Source organism: Ailuropoda melanoleuca, chromosome 16, assembly GCF_002007445.2.
Source record: "Ailuropoda melanoleuca isolate Jingjing chromosome 16, ASM200744v2, whole genome shotgun sequence".
Classification (NCBI taxonomy): domain Eukaryota; kingdom Metazoa; phylum Chordata; class Mammalia; order Carnivora; family Ursidae; genus Ailuropoda; species Ailuropoda melanoleuca.
Genome location: NC_048233.1, coordinates 11212107 through 11227476, shown reverse-complemented (window position 1 = coordinate 11227476; position 15370 = coordinate 11212107). Strand labels below are relative to the sequence as shown.

Below are 15370 nucleotides of genomic sequence, written 5' to 3'. Positions count from 1 at the left end.
GAAGTTATTGTCAGGAGAAGAAAGTGTGACTGAATTAACTCCCATCTCAAAGGAAAACAAATACTACCAGAAAGGACTCGAGAGATCCGAAATGTGTGAGAACGTAAATACCACTCACACATACAGCTATGCAACATTTGGATTTTAATTGCAACTCAAGAGTGAAGCTATGTAGGCTTTTTTTTTGGCGGTGATGGGGGGGCAACTTCAAAGCATTCTGTCAATTCTACTCAGTGAAATTTTGGTTCTTATCGGCATCATGGCCACAATGTGATTTAGACTTTAAACTTTCCTGCACTTTCCTTAGACATGTGCCCTACTGTACTTATTTCCTCACTGCAGAATCCTTTCAACGTCTGATACCAGCATACCCTTTCCTGAGGGGCTCGCGGGCTGATATTCCACATTTGTGTGGCTTCTCTGCACCGGAGTCTGTACTTTTGGAAGCTACAATAGGTGATAGGAAAAAAATGTGAGCACTTAAGCATTTTCCTTCCTAACTGGCCTTTCTGACGCCTATCTTATAATCCACCCTTCACACAGTGCCCAAAGTATTCTTCCTAACCACAAAGAGGAATACATCCTTTCCCTGCCTAAAACCCTTCAATGGCTGCCCACAGATTTGGAGGTGAAATTGAATTCTTCAGCTTAGCACAGGAGGCCTATCTTTCCAGTTTTATTTCCTATCAACTCCCCTTCACTCCAGCTACCAGCTGCTGGTTGTTTCTAGAACCAACCATGCACCTTCATATCGCTTTGCCTTCCTCAGACTCTTCTTTACTTTTACTTCCCTTCGTACCCAGCTTTTTTTTTTTTTTTTTTAAGATTTTATTTATTTATTTGAGAAAGAGAGAGAGCATGAGTGGGGTTAGGGGCAGAGGGAGAGGGAGAAGCAGACTCCCCATTGAGCAGGGAGCCCGATGCAGGGCTCAGTCCTAGGACCCTGAGATCATGACCTGAACTGAAGGCAGACGTCTAACCGACTGAGTCAACCAGGTACCCCCCCTTTTAAAGATTTTATTTATTTGAGGGTGTCCCTCACAACCCAGCTTGAACACTTTCTCCTTTCCTAAGTCAACTGCTTCTCCTCTGTGGGCCAATGACATGAAGTGTAACCACAATCATCTTACGTTCTAATTTGCTGGTTAGTTATCTGTCTTCTCCAAGAGAGGACAAGTTCCTTGAGGGCAAGAACTATTTTACTATCTTATTTGTCTTTGGAATCACAGTAGATAGTTGATAGGTATTTGTTAAAAAGCGAATCCTCTGAAACCTTTGTATGGTAAAAATGATGGGAATGTTCTTTTGTTTCCAGTCTAAATAAATAGGTCACACAAAACTGTCTTGTATCATAAACATTCTAGCAAGACCCACAGAGCTGAAATCCTTCCTGCAAATTATGCCAACTTGGAATGTCCACTCTCTGCTGTATGAGTGATCTGTGCATAACATTAGTCCTACTGATTTTACATGGGTGTTAGCAGCAGTGAGATACTTGGCCGGATGCCCCTATGGCCGTATAACCTTCCCAGCTGGATTTGCTTAAGCTCCTTTCTGTAAGTCCAGCTCCACCCAGACTCCAGGCAATCCTCTCCTTTATCAAGACAAAGCTAGGGACCGGTAGTTCAGGGAATCAGTAATGAGTCACCACGACTGCTGGCTTTTCTGGGCCTTGCTCGGTCACCCAGAAGAAAGTCTTTGGTGTAATGGGGTCCCTTATCGGGGTTTCCCACCCAGCTCTATCTTCCAGTCTTTCTCCATAACACAAGTCCTATGACTGAATCCCAGCTTCTGTGGCTGGGTTTCTGCTCTCTGCTCCTTAAGCTCCCATTTCCAGAATTAATGTGAGACACCTCCCACCCCCGACTACCAGCAGCTTGCCTCCCTACCACACTCACCAAAAACTGGTCTTGGTCTTCCTCCCATTATCTGCTACTGAAAATTCCCTAACTGCCCCCACTCTATGGGCACAGCTGAGGTTTGAGAACTATGCATTCCTCAAAGAGAAGATCCTTTCATTTCTCTGTTCCCAGTGCCTGGGCTAGTGCTAAACACACCATATGAAGAAAAATACCTGTGCTTGAAGAATGAATGGCCTCTCAAAAATGGAGCTTTATGGCATGACTTGGATTTGTTAGGAACATCATGGCAGAAGACCAACAAACTATTTCTAGGTTCTTACAGGAGAGAAAGCATCTTTCATCGAAGAAAGGAGACCTAAATTCCTCTCAAGTCTTCTCGAGAGATCAAGCCCTATTTCAAGAAATTAACCCTCAGCGCTATTCGATTTCTTAAAACCAAAGAAAGAACAAGAAAGTTTGTAGAGAGGAGACCCATCAGGGCACAGCCTCAGTGCCTTGAGGGTTACGGCATGGACAAAATACAGGACAGCTCTGGTTTCAGTGGTAGTGATAGAGAAGAATTAGCACCACCTCTGGGATGGTCAGCACTTTTAATGCCCGAGAACACTCTGGGAGGGTTGGACAGCTGTTTCCAGTTTATTCCTACGTCACTTAGCTGGGAACCAGAAGGTCTGGCTCGAATCCTTCCTCTGTTACTTACTTGCCTGATGCCCCTGGACAAGTTCCCTCACTCCAGAGTCTCAGTTTCCTCACCTGTGGACTGTGGATAACACCACCCAGCCTGTGGGTGTTGGGAGGGCTAAAGGCAATGATAAATGTCACCGAGCCGGTGCACAATGGGGCGAAGATGAATATGGCACCTAACAGGTGAATGTGAATCTTGGCCAAGGACCAGAAGATGATCGAGTGCAATGTATTTTTCCCTTTTCCTTTCTGGTATGTGCATAAAAACCTACAACTCAATCTGTCCTCTTGTCTCGAATGTGTCCTAACTAGTCTTTTTCATAGGAGTTTCATACACAATGGACTTTCCTTCTTTACAGGATAGTACCTGGACTGGAGGCTCAGGTGTTTGCATTTTATCTGTGTGAAGTGGAGTCTTTACTTGGAGGCAAAGGGAAAAATCTAAAGAATGTGGCTGAGGCCATTTGATCGTCCTCAGTTGAGGGAGTGCACTTGCTGTGGCCATGCCAATCAAATTCAGCGTGTTATTTTTCTAGGCTTTTTGAAGTTGAGCTAACAGATAAGGGTGGAAGCTTCTTTGCCTGTTAGCTCACACTTGGTGGGTCCTTACTATGCTAAGGGAATGGTTTTTAGGCGACCCATCATTAAAGCTCTGTATAACGTGCAAAGGCTCCCGACTGTAACTCGAGATGTTCACTTTGGCTCTATGAAGTCTCCATGTGGTGGCCTGACTTCCTTGGAGTCACTACCAAGGCCAGAACAGCTGGGGTTCCTTTGCTAATATGGCCCCGGTTCCAAGGACAGACAATTGGAAGCAGGATGTTTTGGGAGGAAGGTCCTGTGCTGGGGCGCTCTGGCCACCAGTGAGCGGACAGAGCTCCTACTCTTCATCGTTGGGCCTTCTCCAATTTATCCATGTTTAAATTTACATTTTAAATATATACTGCTTTAACTGCTCCTGCCTTATTTTTACAAATATTACACTCTGAGGTTCAATTTGGAGGAAGCAAGCTTAGAAATGGAAAAAAAAAAAAAAGCATAGATGTAGCTCATATCCAACGAAACAATTAAAAACACATATACACAATGATTACCCTTAGACCACCGGCGAACAAGGAGCCTTAAGCACTGGAATGTTATGCAGATGACACGGTATTTCTGCCATCTTCTAGAAGAGCGCTCTGGACATTAAAGAAAAGTTGTTTGGGTCAGTTCAATAGTCACAAAACACGGTAAGTTCTGTAAGACCATTTATTAAGCTTTGTGGACAGTTACAATAAGTGTAGAGGACATGGTCCTTTTCTTTGAAGCATTTAATGGGAAAGAAAAAAACCAATAAATGTATGCATCAATAGCAAATACCACTGATGTCTGCATGGAAAGATAACTAGACACAATTTGTTTCTGGGAACCACCAAGCAAAATAATGGCTTTCTCCTGCCAAAATCCAGACTCCTAATGATACCAATGCCCACAAATCTAGGGGGACTGTTTTATCTTATACAGCCATGCAAAATGGGCGATGGTATAGCATAAAACTAGAATAACCTAAAGGGATTAAAGACTTAGAGGCAATGAAACCCACAGGTATGAGAATCAGGTGCCTGGAGTAAGGCTGACCTCTCTGCTCACTGAGTATCTCTCCTTCAATTCCACAGCTAGCACTGGGAGGCTATTTTTAATCCCCAGGCTTTAGGCAGCTGAGTCTGGTTAGAATAAGATCTCTGAATATGGAGGCAGCAGTGAGGCACCAAACGCCTGGAGCTCACACTAGAAAAGTTGCTTGTGCCCAAGCAGCTGGGCTGAGAATGAATGTGCTCCTGAGATTTCCCCCCCGCCCCAGAAGAGTCAAAATAGTCCTGGGCTTACAGGTCAGACAGGGGCCGGATCTATGGGTAGCATCTTCTCTGACTTTGAGCTTAGCCAGTGTCCAGTTCCCAGAGCTATTTTAAGTGCACTCTTAAAGCTGCTTCTATGCTCACACCCACACCGAGGTCTCGGATGGAGAGGGAGGGAGGCAGGGAGGCTGATTGATTGACTGGGCTTTACTGCTCCTTCCCTGATTTCCGTGGGTTCCCATTGTGCTTCTAAGAAAGCAGGATTCAGCGGGCGTCAGTGCTCTGGGCTATATTTATACCCATCCAGCTGCCCAGTTGCTGAGCTTTTCACAATTACAAACAGCAGGAGAACAAGATGCCTTCCAGAGGGACCATTTTCTCATGGTATTTATTCTAGATTTCTCTGGGATGATCTCAGCATTCATATCTTTTTGATGAAAGGGGGTGGGGGGAAGGAGAAGAAAAAACCCCAGAGTTGGTTGGCACAGTTCTCTGGTGCCAATGCAGAAGAGTTTTATTTCTTCCAGGCATAAAAGGGGACAGGCTGCCTTCCTCCCTCCCTGGGCTTTATTTGCCATTCGGCCAGGTTTATGCCTGGGAAACAGACTTAGGAGTCACACAGCGCTACTCAAGGTAATTGTGAGTGAGGCACCTATTCATCCCCGGTTTTCTTTCCCGCCCACACCCTCCCCCCCACCGACCCCCGAGGCAAAGCAGAGCAAAAGGTAATATTAAGAGAAGAAGAGAGGTATTCCACTGGCTTTGGAATCTACCTTGGACTGGATTCTGGCTGTCACTGTCCATGTGTGTGATCTTGAGTAATTTATTTGAGTTCTCAGAGTCTCACCTCACCTATTAGTCCCTTAAGAGAGTTACTGTTGGTTTTGAATTGAGGTGGCATGTGGAAGGAAGAGGAGGCATGTACTAGCTTCCTTTGGCTTATGTTTAAAACACCTTCTGCAGCTATGGCTGCTCCAGTCCGGAGCATAACGTCCTCTGGGCCAAGTACCTGTGGTGAGCAACCCAAAGCAGGAGAGCCAAGTGGTTAAGCGAACAGGGGAGCTTCACCACTTCCCAGCAAGCTAGCCTCCTCTGCTTTCACTTTCTTCGTCTTAACAGAACCTTCTCCATGGCCTTAATGAGGATTAAATGAGCTAGCAGATGTGAAAGTGCTTAGGACAGTGCTTGGCACCCAGTCTGCATGGAGTAAGGGCTACTATTGTTACCTTCCCAACGGAAAGCTCTCATTATTCTCCATTGTTCCAACACTGAGTATAGAGAGAATCTGAAAATAAATGTTTTATAAATTATAAAGGAATAGTCCTGAAAAATCAAGCATTAAAATTTGGATAAGGTAAAATATTAGTGGGTATGAATCTGGTCACTCTGCAATTTTGCATTTTTCATCTCCCACCCCCAGCCCCCTGTGATTTCTATTAGTTTTATATAATTACATAAAATAGAATTCTAGAATTCTATTTTTCTATAAATTATTCTTCTAATACCACTGTTTTAGTTAAACAAAGGGTTGTTATTAATTCTCAAAATAACCATTTAGAACCTTTCAAGTCACTTACATGGAAATAAAATGTAATGCTTTTTTTAATTTCCTCTCTTTCCTCTCCCTCAGCCGCAAATAAGGGTTGTTTGGTTTTACAGCAGATGAATGAATACCGAACCCTATTAGCAGATGAGATCTGAGTCCGAACAAGGATTCATGTAAATGTAATCCATCTCAGGACTGTATGAGTCCCACTTAGGAGTGTGGATCTTGTCTAAAGTAAATGCTTAGCTGACACTGGCCAACACCTCATAAATGTCTGCCATTGGGAGAGCAGGAATAAACGCACATCCATCCGCATGAACCTCTTTTAATAATTCTTCTACCCAGGTAAAATCTGATCTAAAGAAAAGAGCAAAACAGCATAAAGAAACAGGGTAACACACTGCCTAAATGTTCAGTACAGAGGAGGGCCAGGTACAATGCCTTGGTTTCTACGTTTTTTTTTTTTTTTTAAGATTTTATTTATTTGACAGAGAAAGAGAACACAAGCAGGGGAGCAGCAGAGAGAGGGAGAGGGCGGAGCAGTTTCCCCACTGAGCGAGGAGTCTGATGTGGGGCTCGATCCCAGAACCCTGGGATCATGACCTGAGCCGAAGGCAGACACTTAACCAACTGAGCCCCCCAGGTGCCCCACAATGCCTTGGCTTCTGGCTCTATGTGTGTGTGTGTATGTATACTTACTTATTTGATGTGTATACATACTTTATTTATTGTGTGTATACATATTGTGTGTATATGTATCAAATATGTGTGTGTGTGTGTATATATATATATACACACACATATATACACATGCACACTTATTTATTTGCTGTGTATATATACTTCGCTTTTCGTCTCAGCTCCCAGGGCTGGCTCCTTTGCAGTCTTCTTAAACTATCATCCACATAATTTCCATCAGTGATGTGACAACATCCGCCCCCCACAGTGGTTCTCGAAACATCTCACTTACCTGTTCCCCAGAAAATTGGAGCTGTATTTTGTTGTGTGCTTGGAACCTACCCCTGAAGATTCTGATTCAGTCGATATTGGGTGGGAAACGTAATCTTTTTTAAAAGATCATCAGGTGACTCTATTGTGCAGCTGGGTTTGAGAACCATTGGCTATAACTCTTGGAAGGTTTGGAAGCTCTATCAAGACAACAGCATATAATAATAACAGTAACAATTAACATATACATAGTGCTGTGTGCCAGCCATGATTCTAAGAGCTTTATGTATATTAACTAGTTTATTATTTAGTTTATTATGTCTAGATTTCTTTACTAAGTTAAAGGGTGTTGGTGTAAAAACAAAATAAAAACCTAACTGGGTTTTATCGAGATCTGTCCACTTATTTCTTATAACAAGGAGACATAAAAATTTGTTTCCCTCAAGAGGGCACAGGAATACAAAAATAATACTACCTGTCCTTTAAGTAGTGCCTTACAAGGCTTCCACGCAGGCAACAATTGTGACCCAAGCTGTACCTGGCTAAGGGTAAAACAATGATCACTAGTAATAATAATTTGAATTATCAAAAACATCTTCCTGAGAAGCTCTAGTTTGATATACACAAACCACATATACTTTGGACAATCTCCCTATGGCAGAGAGACTGTCAAAATTCATCAGTCTTTGAGAAAGTTAATTTTAGCTCTGCTCTCTTTCCCTAAACTCCTCTAAAATAACAGCAAAAAAGATTTTTAAGAAAGCACAAAGACTAAAACACCAGGAGAGGAGATAAAAGCAAGAAGGAGAAGGGGGAGAGAGAGGAACACAAGGGGAAGAAGAAAAGAAAAACAAACCAGAAACTTGAAAGCAGATGAACCGACGATAATTTACTTAGCAGACCCAAGAAAGTGGAATGCTAGGCTCATAGTAAGGAAAGCTGTGAAACATACAGAGTCACAGGTCAGGAACCCTGAAAGGCTTGGAAACTGGGAGCTCTCGTTACATCTGAAAATCTGGACCGTTGAGTCCCCTCCCATGGCAGAAGATTATGTGCTGGAGACAATAAAAGTTAGTGGCTTGAGAAAGAACTGAAACCAAAATGGCAAGGTGGAATTAACTGAAAATTTATATATGGAGGAGTAAAAGGATGTGTACATGACAACTGCTGAGACTCCTCCCCCGCCCCCTCCCCCCCCATCTCCCCCTCCTGCTCTTCTAGAAGACTGGTAGCTACCTGAAGAACATCCATCTCTGGGGGAAGGGGAGTAGCCAAGGACAAAAGACTCAGGGATAGTCACGACAAAGGTATCCAAAGGAAATACCCAGACCTGTCACCCTCGTGGACAAGCCCACCCATGCACATGGAACTTCTAATCCGCATTCCATCCCCTCTCCTATGAGCAGACAAGCAGAGATCACTAGATACTCGAATATAAAAGAGAAAAGGCAGAGAGCAAAACAAAAACACCACCCAGCCACAAACAAGCATACAAAACCAAACCAAACCACAACCAGAAAAAGGCACTGTGGAGAAAACAGACCATGTAGGGAAAATAAGTAATAATAATTATTATTATCCTTCCAGACATAAGAGAAGATGTTGCAACTGTGAAATGAGAACAAGATGGTATAATGAGGAGCGTGTCCAGAACAAAAACAAAAAAACCCCACTTGCATATTAAAGGTATGATCTCGGGGCACCTGGTGGCTTAGTCGGTTAAGTGCCCGCTTCTTGATTCTGGTTGAAGTCATGATCTCAGGGTCCTGAGATCGAGCCCAGGCATCTGGCTTCCTGCTGGGCTTGGAGCCTGCTTAAGAGTCTCTCCCTCTGCCCCTCCTACATTCCCTCTCTTAAAAAAAAAAAAAAGAAAAGAAAGTATGATCTCAGGAATAAAAACTCAATAGAAGGAGTAGAAAATAAAGTTAAGGACTCTCCCAAAGAGGAGCTCAAAGTATAAGCAGGTAGAAAATAACTAGAAAAGATAAGAAAATCGCAGGACCAACATCCTAATAATGGGAGTTTCAGGGAAAGAACCGAGAAAACGGGAGAAAATTCCCCAGAACTAAAGAAAATGAATGTCCAGACTGGAGTGGCCTGAATGGATGAACACAGACCCATGCCAAGGCACGTGACAGTGAATTTAGAACCCGGAGGATAAAAATATTCCCAGAGGACAAACAAGCAAATAAAAAAAGTTACACACACAAAGGATAAAGAATCAGAAAGGCATGGTCTTCTCACAGCAGCCCTGAAAGACAATGGAGCACTGCCTTCAAAATTCTGGGGAAAAATTATTTCCTGCCTAGAATTATGTACTTAGGCAACTTATTAAGTCAAATTATCAAGTGTGGGGAGAGAATAAAGATATTTTCAGACATGCAAGTTCTCACAAATTTTACTTCCCCTCTAACGCCGCCCCACCCCCATTCCTAGGAAGCAACTGGAAGTTGTCCTCCATTAAAGCCAGAAAATAAACTAAAACAAGAAAAAGCCTGGAACTCAGGAAATGGAATCAAACTCAAAGACGAGGTAAAGTGAAGAAAAGTCCAGATGGCAGTTGAGCACCAAGCTAAAGCCAAGACCGGAGCAGGTGGAAGGCTCTGAGACCTTGCTCCAGGATTTGTAACACCTACTGCATCTGAGAAAGGTGAATTAGCAATGAGTATGTAAAAAACTACATAGAAAGTACATTAAAACTGTAAGTACATGGGAAAAACACCACCCTTATTAACTCCAGGGAAAGCTAGAAGTTACAGGAAAGGAAAAGCAATCTTAACAGAGCACATGAGTCAGATGTAATAGCATTTATGTAATCATAGTACGTAAACACTAAATATTGACCTGTCCAAAATTATGGCGACTGGGATGCTTCTGTGGCAGGGCCGGGGCAGGGGGCAAAAGGGACAGACTGTCGAGTGCCACAGTGGGATAAGAAGAGATAATGTCTAGAAGTCGAAAAGAAAGAAACAGCAACATGAGTGTGTGATTTAAGAATTGGAGGTAAATGACAAAAGAATCAGCTAAAAGATATGAAAGTGGTTGCCTCCAGCGAGCAGGAAATCAAGAGTGGGGACATGGGAGGGGGGAATTTTAGCTCCTTTAAACTCCATAAGTAACAATATGCATAACCATAAAAATCACATAAAGTTTATCAGAGGAGAAACGATGGCTCAGAGGAGAAGGGGCCAAGGACCACGTGCACTAGAGGCTAAATTTCCATTCCGTTTGATTATACAATTCCGCAAGTGATCATGAGGTTGCCACACTTCATAGTCCGCTTTTTATAATTTTTCTAAGGTAGAATTGTTGGCTTTGGTCACACGCTGCAGAGGGGGAGAGAAGTCCCCATTGGCAGGCAAAACATTATGGTTATTAGTCACATTAAAGTCTTATTAGTTCAATACTCAAAAAAAAAATCTATTTTAAAGTCCTCAAGAATAATACTATGCAGTATTAACACAGCCCCATGCTAAACACATACCACTGGGGTCCCTAATCCCGTGGAAGTGATGTCAAATGAACTGCCTGGGGACCAAGAAACAATTTATTTTTGGTCAGCCTTAATCTCTTAATGAGGGATTCTTGCTGTGCTGAAGGGGAAAGCATGATGAATGAGGGCTGGACTCCTTGTCAATGTTTTCTTATTGTGGTTTTCTTCAGCAATTAATGTTCCAGGGTGCGGGGGTAAAGGAAATGTGCTCAAGAATGAAAACTGGGATTTCTCACTGGGTCCTTTAAGAGAAGGCCTTTCTCTCTCCTTTGCTTCCTTCTTCTTTTCTCTTTGTTTTTGGTTGGATTTGATGCTGGAGGGATAAAACTGCTGATAATCTACACAAGAATCTTGGCATTTACGCAAAGAAGCAATTTTACAGAACCTTAGTAAGACAAATCACTGTGATCCTCAGGCTGTTTTCGGTTATGGAGAGCACACTGGCCTAATCCTGGTTCCGCTACCAACTCGCTGTGTGATCTTGAACGAGTGGCCTAACCCCTCTGATCTCACTTCGCAGGTCTACAAAATAAAGAACGAGTCCCAGCCCTTTCACCACCCAGAAATCTCTCACGAGATCCAGCACTTCTAATAGAAGTATAATGTGAGCCATGTGAGGGATTTAAAATGTTTTAGTCCCCACAGCAAAAAGAAGTAAAAGGAAAGGGTTTATATTACTTTTAATTAAATATTTTATTTAACCTGATGTATCTAAAATATTATCATTCAAACATGTAACTGATATAAAAATTAGACACCTCACATTTTCCTACGAAGTTGTTGAAGTCTGGTGTGCATTTTACACTGACAGCATAGCTCAGCAGGGATTAGCTGTTTCAAGCGCTCAGCACGTGGCCAGTGGCTAATTGTGCTGGACATCACGGCTACAGGCATTTGGTTTTTGAAAGCTTTTGCTTCTCCAAGAGCAGTTTCTAGGAATAACTGATTTATTCACATATTGATAACTCCTGCCAAAAGCAGAGGAAACTCATGCTTCCTTAGATCGATTAAACTTACAATATTATCCTCAAATATAGAATTGCCATGGGGGATTTGGAATACCAAAGCTGGCTCATGGACACCCCCCCCCATTTCTCTTTTCAGACACAGGTCTGGGGCCATAGTTGGGCTAGATAATACCTTAGGGTCTCTTCCAGCTCTATCAGTCGGTAATTTCAGTGTTTGATCACTGGCAACAGCATCAATTATACAGGCATGGACCAGTGACAGAAAGATTCAGGGTTTCAAATAGAGAGTGGGTCATGTGCCCAGGAGAGTACTAGAGGGGGCCAGCATCTGCTCTGCTGACGTCAGCCAGTTCCCTCTAAGGTCACAGTGTTCCCGAGAGCTCTGATTAACCCTGAAGGCTGCAAAAAGAGACAACAGGCATGGACGTGTGTGAAAAATTACTGTACTCTCCTAGTGGAAGAGCCTTTAGAAGTCACCTGGTTCAAAACTCTCATGCGTCTCTCTCTCCTCTAAGTGACTTGCCATGGTCACCTGCCTCTGGAGGGACAGATTGACTGACCTGACTCTTGACGCAGAGAGCTCTTTCACTTACAACTGAAAATCCCACACACCGAAAACAAAACAAAGCCCTATAAAGTCTCTCCTCTAGAGACAAACCAAGGGTCCTGAAAAGATCATATTTGTCCATTCAAAAATATCAGGAACCCTACTGATCCACAATGAGGGTGCGGAGACGAAATCTACACATTCTTTGCTTTTACTCCGGAATCATGTCAATTACATATGCTATTTGTGGTTATTTCATACTTGGAAGTTCTGATAGTAGTCTATAGATACATGTCTTTAATTAGGGAAAAGTGGGAAAATTAAGTTGTACTTAATTGATACAGATTTTGTAGGAGAGAAAATATTGCAAAACATGGGATTCAGGCATAAAAAATATAATAACACGCAGACCTGCTATGAAAGGACCACAATCGAGAGCATCACCCTGTACTCCCCCAAGGAAGTAATACACCATGATGGTGGGTGCATAAGGCCTGGAATAATCCCAAGAGCATTGGAAATGCAGTATATTTTTAAAAACAAGAACCCTAGCCCATCCTTTGAATCCTTAGAACAACTTCCATCTTCTGCCTCCAAATCCTCCTCCCCTCACTGGATATATGGTCACTTTTTGTAGCCAATGGCTGAATTATGCAATCAAACCTGCTAAAACAAGTGCCAAAATTAGATGCCAAGCACATAAGGCATGCTATTGGCAGAATCCTTTATCTGGTTCTCAAGTTCCCAGCTAACTCCACTGTCCAGAATTACTCAAGAGTTTAAGCTAGAGGATTCTGAAGCGCGTGAGCGACGTGACTAAACACAGATGCAAAGACTGACACAAACCAAATGCAAGGCTGCTTGCTGCACTGGGAGCCAAGAAATTGACTCCATGGCTTAGTGACATACTTCTACTCTGCAGAGGAAGACAGATGAAGCCTGATGTATTGCATCTTTACAAAAAGGGAGATACAGGAAGGAAATATAATATTAGCACTGCCATTATTCTCAACTAATTGTAATGGCGGAGGTGGCATTGGTGATAATGGAGATAGAAGAACTTCGTTCCTTAATCGAGTCAACAAATGTTTATTGAGCACCTCGTCAGGGAAGGCATTGCTTTAGCTAGCAGGCACACAGCTGTGAACAAAACAGCATGAAAACTCCGTCCTTAAAAAGCTCGCATTCTAGTCAGGAAAGATAAACAATAAAAAAATAAACAAGTAGAACGTATACTATATCAAATGGTGGCAAGTTTTAAGGAGAGAAAAAAATGTCATGGAAAGGGTATGCTGGTGAGGGGGTAAGGGCTGCTACGAAGGCCTCACATTTAAGCAGGCTTCTACTTGAGGTGAGGGTGTGGGCCATGGGAATATCTGGAAGAGCATCCCAGACCTAGAGAACAGGAAGTGCAAAGGCCCTGAGGTAGAAACGTGTGTGGTCTAAACTCACATCATGTCTTGCCAGACTGACTGTTTACAGGCTCCTAGCAGGCCTCTCTGCCTTCAGGTTCCTCCCTCCCTCTCCACACTCTCCCTCCTCTTTTCCCTCCAGCAGCCAGATGATCCTTTAAAAATCAAAGACGGACTGTGTCGATCCTCTGCTTAAAATTCTCATTGGCAAATTAAAAACCAAACTCTTTAAACGGCCTACAGGGTCCTCCCAAATCCTCCTGCTCCCACCCCTCCTTCCAAACCCAAGTGTCCCTCACCTGCCAGACATCACTTCAACACACTTGCTTCCTCGCTGTACCTTTGTAATACATGGCATACAATCCTTCTTCAAGGCCTTCGCTGCTCTCTGCGCTTGGAATACATTTAACACAGACAGCCACACAGCTTGCTAATCCACTTCTCTATGTTGTTAGCCGCTGCCTCTCAATGATACAGAACGAACCTAGCACACAGCAGGTACTCAATATTTACTGAAAGAATGAGACTGGCCATCTCCTTTCTCCCCGACTACGCCATGGTGTTGGCCAGCACCGGGGAAAAGCGCACAGACAGACAGACAGACAGACACAGATGCCCTGTCTCCTGCTGGGAGGCAATGCCAGGCCCCAACTTGCCAAGCAACCCGTCTCTGGCTTCATCAGCCACACTCCTGTTTTCTTTCCTGCCACCCCTTCTACATGTGGCCTCTCTGAGGGGAAAGATGGAATTCCATGAAGAATGCCCATCACATTCAGCCTGCCCTCCTCCAGCCATATTTATACACGCCTTTCGTCTAGTTTCAATGTAATGAACCCATCCTCCTACTGATCACAAAAGAACACCCTCATTTTTATTTTGTATCTCATTTTCTCCTACTTCTGCAAGACGCAGCTCTATCGGTCACCCCTTACTTCTCTACGTTCAGCTCTCAACTCTAACGGGCAATTCTTCATGGCCAAATACCTGCCAGTGAACACACAAAACCCTCCCTTTACCACGGTTGCCCCCAGCTGCTCTCTTATCTATCCCAATCCACAGCCAATCAAAGAGACACCTGCCATCACTTTTCTCCACCTGCCAGCTCACGGCAATCAGGTTTTCACCAGCCTCTGCCCACCTCAGAAATTGTTCTAATTCACTGATGACTTCCTTCCTTGTAAAAGCCAAGGACATCCGCAGTCCTCATCTCACCTGACTTCTTGCAGCACCAGGCTGTCCAGGATCATTCTCTCCTTCCTGAAATTCGCTTTCTCCGGTCTCTCCAGGATTTACCTCCCTCTTCCCAGGGTGCTTCATTGGAAGCTCTTCCTCTCATCTTGCCACCCTAGATAACGGGCACTCTTCTCTGCTGCTTTTCCTTACCCTCTTCTTCTGATCTGTGACTCGGCCTTGCCCACTGAATCCACTTACTATCACCTGGGTATTTCCCATTCACTCCAGCCTCACTGCCGCTGCCCTGGTTTGGGACTGGCAGTATTTTTTCTCCCCTGGATCAATGCAACAGCTTTTTACCTCATCTCATCCTCCGTGTGGCTATCCAGGAAAGCTTTTAAACATAAATCTGATCGCTTCGCTCTCCTACTGAAATCCCCTTAAGTCACCCTACAATTTCAGGGTAAAATCTAAAATCCTTAATACGACATGCCCTAAGCCCCTCAAAAACTAGCTCCAACTTCCTTCTTTGGCCAGTCACAGATTTGTAGTTATTGTTCGACATTGATGTAGACCTGTCTTATTTTTCTTACACACAAATAATTTAATTGCCTTTCTTGGGTCAACACACTTGAGGCTAACTTATATACAATTTCATACACGTACAAACCAAGGTGGAATATTCTTTTGATGTTATAGTTGTAAGTTATTTTTTGAGAATTTTCTGAAAAGGTATTTCGAGAGGCAGAGCACATAAGCAAGAAAAGCTTCTGAACTTGTTACCGTGAACATCCTATAATGGATTGAGTCCAAGCATTTCCCAGCGATCCCCAAATCCCTCTGTCTTTCTATTACATTAGTGAACATTGTACAGAGTCTGTTTTAAAATGAAAACAAAA

The 15370-nt window shown here is 43.3% G+C and overlaps 1 protein-coding gene across 2 annotated transcripts in view; it reads right to left on the bottom strand.

Annotated features, from left to right (window-relative positions):
- The window catches only part of ETV6 (ETS variant transcription factor 6), a 141773-nt gene that overhangs the window by 95125 nt on the left and 31278 nt on the right, over window positions 1-15370 (bottom strand). The window lies entirely within an intron of this gene.